This window comes from Jaculus jaculus, chromosome 15, assembly GCF_020740685.1.
Source record: "Jaculus jaculus isolate mJacJac1 chromosome 15, mJacJac1.mat.Y.cur, whole genome shotgun sequence".
NCBI lineage: Eukaryota > Metazoa > Chordata > Mammalia > Rodentia > Dipodidae > Jaculus > Jaculus jaculus.
The window spans coordinates 907,518-913,090 of record NC_059116.1 but is presented as its reverse complement, the minus strand read 5'-3'; the positions used below and the strand labels follow the sequence as shown (position 1 = coordinate 913,090).

The 5,573-nt window shown below is 49.6% G+C and overlaps 1 pseudogene; it reads left to right on the top strand.

Annotated features, from left to right (window-relative positions):
- Positions 1-2,715: 2,715 nt before the first annotated feature.
- On the top strand, positions 2,716-5,098 carry LOC101593974 (annotated as a pseudogene).
- The last annotated feature ends 475 nt before the right edge of the window (positions 5,099-5,573 follow it).

Here is a 5,573-nt window from a genome sequence, read left to right as displayed (position 1 = left end):
TGTGGCACCTTGGAAGGTGAAGATACAGAGAGTGATGTAGGTCAGGGCATGCCAAAGAGATGGTTCTGGCACTGCATGGCTGGGCAGTGCCTAGGCTTGACATTTTCCCACCTCTCCTCTACTATGAAGAAGCTTTGAGAAACTGCCAAGTAGTCCTAAGTCTCAGATAGCTATATGTTGGGCCCTGAAAGGCCCAGGCATGAGGCCTAGTGGAACTTCCTGAGCCTAGCTAAAGTTTGGCGACCTATCTCTGGCCAGCTAGGACTCAGCAAGACACCTAATGGCTTCTGCCCAGCTACTTCCACACAGGAGTTGAAATTACCATTTCAATAGTTACAGTTTACTATTGGCCCTTACCTCTCCCTGTGCCCCCCCCCCATCCTAAAATCCCCTCCTTCTCCCCAACATGATATAGGCAACTGCTCATAGCAATAAAGCGAGTTTTTTCCTGTGAGTTCCTGCTTCGAAAAGACTCCCGACTCAGTGTGGTTTTTCTCCGGTGGCCAGGAGAGGTTTCTGAGTCGTTATACGCTCATCTTCCTCCTTAACCCCTCAGTAGGAGCCAGCAGGCCTGGTCCTTCTACAGCACTACCTGCCTGGGGAGGAGCCCGGCAGCTGTATTTTCTTCTAGAACTATACAGAACAGGACCTGACCCTATCTTAATCATTTTCTCAGGAGTGCCACTTTTATTTTGTATACAACAGCTGGAAAAGTCACCTTCCTAGTTGTGTATTTAATATGTCCTTCAAAATTCAAATATTGAAACACTAGTCCTCAAAATGACCTTGTGGAAATAGGATCTTTATAGATGTAATAGTTAAGACAAGCACATTAATGTCAATCCTAATCCAAATCCATGACTGACTGGAGGAGGAGGCATCTCCAGGGGGACTCACGGAGGGGGTGGGTGAGCCCAGCTGGAAAAGGTGTGTGGAGTAGGCATTTGCAGATACCAGTTGCAATGCAAGGCATAGCAGGACTGAGCTAAGCCAAGCTGAGCTGAGAAGAGCTCTTTATTCTAGTCACAGGTGCTTATATAGGGAGTATACACAGGCAGGCACATTCCATATAATGATCTCATCAACATAAGGGGTGCTTAATCATGCCTGCAATAATAAGCTTCAGCCATCTTGTATGTCTGGCCAGAAGTCAAGCCTATTAAAGATATACATCTTCACACTGCTGCCTTTATACAAAGGGGGATTTGGACATACAGACATCAGAAAGGGTGAACATTATGTGAAGATTAAGGCAGAGATTATAGTGATAGTCCTACAAGCATGGGAATCCAAGTGATTGCTAGCAAACACAAGTAGCTAGGGGTCAGCTCGGAGTCCTGGGAAGAAACCAACCCTGATCTCAGGCTTCAGTCTCCAGAACTCCTAGTCGATACTGTTGAGACCACTCAGTGGGTGTTACTTTGTTACAGCAGATTCAGGAAGCTAACTCAATCTTCACTGTTCAGTTTGAAGTAAGACATGGGAAGCCACAGATGGAGAAAGGGCTGGTGAAGTATGAAGTAGATTTTGGGAGCAGATTCTCAAGTGAGGCTGCAATGAAGAGTTGAAGTGTACTTCCCACATCCTCCATGGACAAGAACAGACTAACTGCACTGAATTCATCTCTTCCTCACATGCGGGAAGAACCATGTAGGGCAGCAGTGATGGAGAAGAGAGACCTCAGGGCAAGGAACTCCAGGGCACATCCATACAGACTAGACATGGCAGCAAGCTCCTTTTCAAGTTAATCAGATACTTGATGACAGGAAGCTGCAGACTTCAATTCCCCCAAGGGAAGATATATTAGGATTCCAAGTGTATCAGTGATTCTAAAAATAAAACAGGCCAAGGAAGTAAATTAATAAACAAACCAGCCAAGTTTTCATTAGAAGACTGCTGCTCTTCCTGTCCTAGAAATCTCCCTTCCTCAGAAGGCTGCCCTGTGGAAGACTTGACAATCTCTATCAGGGCCCCTTTCCCCTACTTTTGTGATGGTTTACACTGATTGTTAACTTGAAAGGACCTAGAATCACCTGTGAGGGATTATCGAGATTAGGGTAGCTTCTGCCCATATCTATGAAGGACACTATTTATTTATTTATTTATTTGAGACAGTGAGAGAGGTAAACACAGAGACAGAGCATGGAAGTGACAAGGCCTCCTGCCACTGCAAATGAACTCCATGCACATGCTCCACTTTGTGCACTTGGCGTCATCTAGGTCCCAGGGAATCGAATCTAGATCATCAGGCTTTGCAAACAAGTGTCTAACTGCTAAGCCATCTCTCTAGCCCCAATAAGCAATATTTTGATGAGGTTAATGGCTAAGGAAATTAAAGTCTAAATGGTAGACAGCACTGGTCCATGGTCTGAGGTCTTGGACTATATAAAAAGGAGAGAACTTTCTGAGCAGAAGCATTCATCACTCCCTGCTTCACACCTTCTGATATGACAATGTAATGCTGGTTTCTTGATCCTTTGCATCCCTTCCATGCTGCCCCTGTCATGATAGACTATAACTTGGAATTGTGAGATAAAATAAATCCTTTGTCTCTAAGCTGATTTATGTCAGGTATTTCACTTAGGAACAAGAAGATAACTAATATACCTTGCATCCTCTTTTATTTGCTTATCACCCAATTTAAAATAGCGTGTTTCGGAGGGCCGGTGCCGACGGGAGATGCGGGAGCACACGGCGCTGGAGGTCCCGGCCGCCATGGACCGAGACCAGGTGCTGGAGCAGCTGCTCCCAGAGCTCACTGGACGGCTCAGCCTCCTGGACCATAAGTTCCTCAGTGACAGCACCCTGGAGAAGAAGATGGTCGCGGCCTCCATCTTGCAGAACCTGCAGCCCCTCCCAGCCAAAGAAGCCTCCTACCTGTACATGAATTCTGCAGACCTGCACTCAGGGCCCAGCTTCGTGGAGTACCTCTTTAAGGAATTTGTGACTTCAGTGATCTTCAGGACATGCCAGAAGATGACATGGAACCCAGTAAAGGAGCCAGCCCGGAGCCAGACATGAGCCCATCTCTGAGAAATGCAGCTGACCGGCCTCCACCACTGCCCAACAAGCCTCCTCCAGAGGACTATTATGAAAAGGCCCTTCCTCTGGGACCCGGCAAGTGCCCTGAGTACATCAGCTCCCACAATGGCTGCAGCCTGGCCCAGTCAACTGCAGATGGGTACTATGAAGACGCAGACAGCAGTTACCCCACCACTAGGATGAACGGCCAGCTGAAGAACTCCTACAGTGACTCTGACGCCATGAGCAGCTCCTATGAGTCCTATGATGAGGAAGAAGAGGAAGGAAAGGCGCCACAGCCCCGGCACCAGTGGCCCTCAGAAGATTCCTCCATGCTCCTGGTATGGGACTGCAGGATATGTGCCTTCCTGCTTCGGAAGAAGCGCTTCGGGTAAGGGGCCAAGCAGTGACCGTCATCAAGGAAGGCCAGCTCCTGTGTTACAAAAGCTCCAAGGACCGGCAGCCACACCTGAGGCTGGCACTTGATGCCTGTAGTGCCCTCTACATCCCCAAAGACAGGCGGCACAAGCGGCGTGAGCTGCGCTTCTCCCACGGAGCCCCTGAGGTTTTGGTGCGGGCACTGCCGAGCAGAGGGCAGGCTGAGGAGTGGCTGAAGGTCATCCGGGAGGCCAGCAAGCCTGTTGGAGGAGCCGAGAGGTTGGAAGTCCCCAGTCTGCCTGTGCCAGCTGGACCTGGACAAGAGGTTGCCCCAAGAGAAGCAAACCTCAGATTCCCACAGCCTGGGCGTGAGTGAAAGCAGTTCCACCCTCGGCCACCGGGAGGCTTGTGAACATGGCAAAGGGAAGAACAGCTGGCTGAACTGAAGGGCTCTGTGAGCAAGGCTGCTGGCTGCAAGATCACCTGTATCATCCGCTTCTCCAAGAAGAAAGCACTGGCCGAGGACCTGCAGACCTTTTCTGCTGAGGAGGAAGTTCCGTGCTGTGGCTATCTGAACGTGCTCGTGAACCAGGGCTGTAAGGAGCGCTGGTGTCGCCTCAAGTGCAACACACTGTATTTCCACAAGGAGTGTGGGGACCTGCGGACCCACGTGAACGCCGTCGTCCCACGGGGCTGTGAGATGGCTCCAGGCTTTGGACCCAGGCATCCATTTGCCTTTAGGAGTCTGCGCAACCAACAGGAAGTGGCCATCCTGGAGGCAAGCAATTCAGAAGACATGGGTCACTGGCTTGGACTGTTGCTGGTGGAGATGAGCTCCAAAGTCACCCCAGGGCTCTGCATTATGACTACGTGGATGTGGAGACCTTAGCCAGTATTGTCAGTGCTGGCACAACTCTTTCCTGTTCGCAAGATCCTGCCAGGATCAGTGGCCTGAGCCCCGTGTCTATGATGACGTCCCTTACCAGAAGGTGCAGGATGAGGAGCCTCAGCGCCCCGCGGGGGCACAGGTGAAGTGTCATGCATCCTCCTGCAGTGAGAAGTGCCATCGAGTGGACCCTCAGGTCAAAGTCAAGCGCCATGCTTCCAGTGCCAATCAATACAAGTATGGCAAGAACCCAAGCTGAGGAGGATGCCCGGAAGTACCTGGTAGAAAAAGAGAAACTGGAGAAAGAGAAGGAGACAATTCGAACAGAACTAATGGCCTTGCAGCAGGAGAAGAGGGAGCTAAAAGAAGTCATCCAGAGCAGCCCAGGAGCAAAGCTGAAGGCCCTGGAAGAAGCTGTGGCCACCCTAGAAGCTCAGTGTCTGGAGAAGGAGGAGCGCAGGATTGACCTGGAGTTGAAGCTCGTGGCTGTGAAGGAGCGCATGCAGCAGTCCCTGGCAGGGGGCCTGAACAGCGAGAAGAGTGGGGAATCCGCAAATAAACCCCAGAGCAGGGTCCCAGAACAATCTCTCCCTGACAACTCTGTTTCTGAGCTGAGGAAAAGGAGTCCATCCATTGTAGCCTCCAACCAAGGAAGGGTGCTACAGAAAGCCAAGGAATGGGAAATGAAGAAGACCTAGGAAGAGAATGAGAATTCTATGCCAGAAAGAGTATTAGCTTGCCCAACTAAGATAGAATTTTTTTTTTCACACAGAAACACCAGAAAAAGACTGGAAGCAGCTCCTACTCTGTGGGATGAGGGACACCCAAAAGACCAGCTTTGTTGTCTGCATGATTTGGGGAGGTTTTAGGGTGGGAAGGAGTAGAAAGGAAGGTGGAAATGGAATGCATGTTTCTGACTTTCCAAAGTGTAGATATGGGTTTGGATGGAGACAGATGTATGCACAGTTGTAAAGGTTGTGCTAAATACCTTTGCTTTTCCTTCTGAAGAAGAAATGAAAGCACATGTGAATTGAATAAGTCACTGCATCCCATCTCAGCATCCCACTTCCAGTCCTTAAGAAGACAGTACGGAATCATCAGTGGTCCATGAAGAGAAAAAAGACTCAGTCACCAGTCACTTGTGTGGCTGCCTCCCATTGGGCAATACAGGCAAATTCTGGGCAAAGCTGATAGGTTACAAAGTCAGTCATCATCCCTCCACGCACACAAGTACACAAATGCCACTGAGAACATGCAGATTTTACAGTCATTCCTCATCATTTCAGAA